This window comes from Octopus bimaculoides, chromosome 29, assembly GCF_001194135.2.
Source record: "Octopus bimaculoides isolate UCB-OBI-ISO-001 chromosome 29, ASM119413v2, whole genome shotgun sequence".
Classification (NCBI taxonomy): domain Eukaryota; kingdom Metazoa; phylum Mollusca; class Cephalopoda; order Octopoda; family Octopodidae; genus Octopus; species Octopus bimaculoides.
In genome coordinates, this window is record NC_069009.1 from 10,023,042 (window position 1) to 10,023,936 (window position 895).

The following is an 895-nucleotide window of genomic DNA, read 5'->3' on the forward strand; positions in this document are numbered from 1 at the left end:
AACGAACATTTTGTATACATAAAAAAAAGGAAAACAAAAAGAAAACATTGTTCCACATCAGCGAAAAGCTTTCTGTTTGAACATTTTACTGAACATTTCACAAGCGAACTTTTTCGATGAACACTTCTTTCATTTTTTTTGCATGTACATATGTTTTGCTTTCTTGTAAAAACATTTTGTTATCTGACGCTTACACACACTTGCAACAGTTACATTTTCACTTGTGCTACCATTTGATCTTTTGCGCCACTGAAATACAACCTGCCTCTATTTAGACCTCTAGTGGGTCGAGTAATCAATAGAGGCACGTCTCTTTCAACGCGCCAACATGTTCCTGCCTGGGCAACATATATGCATTGCCTACCATATAGCACACACCAACAGTGAATCTTTGCTTCATATTTTTTATATCCCATGTTTTTGACATTCATTTGTCTGTTGCACCTTGTAAAATTTTTTCTGCATACACAAAAAGATAACATTTCCAATATCGTTCGATCTATGTGGCTTTCTCACTAGAAGGGGGTTAGTGTCAAAATGAACACTTCCTTCTCCAAGCCTAGATTCGAAACCGAATCTAAGAATCCTCGGTCGTCCAAACCACCACGATCAACAGGCGCGAAAACAGGTTTTCTTTGTCCTGTCAAAAAGTGATTGAAAATCTCCCTTTAACCTTCGACCTAAGGGTATGTCAGGCGAAGTTCAAATGGACAGGAGCTGACCTATTTAGGTACTAACTCTGCTGCAGTATGTCTGTCCTTCTAGCTGCCACGATTCTTATAAATTCAGTGGTCAACAAGACACCAGGAGACAGACAGACGGAGACTGTGATGCGCGCAGACCGGACCAGTGCTCTGCTACTATCAGACAGAGATCTTTTGCCGGGCCACGCAAG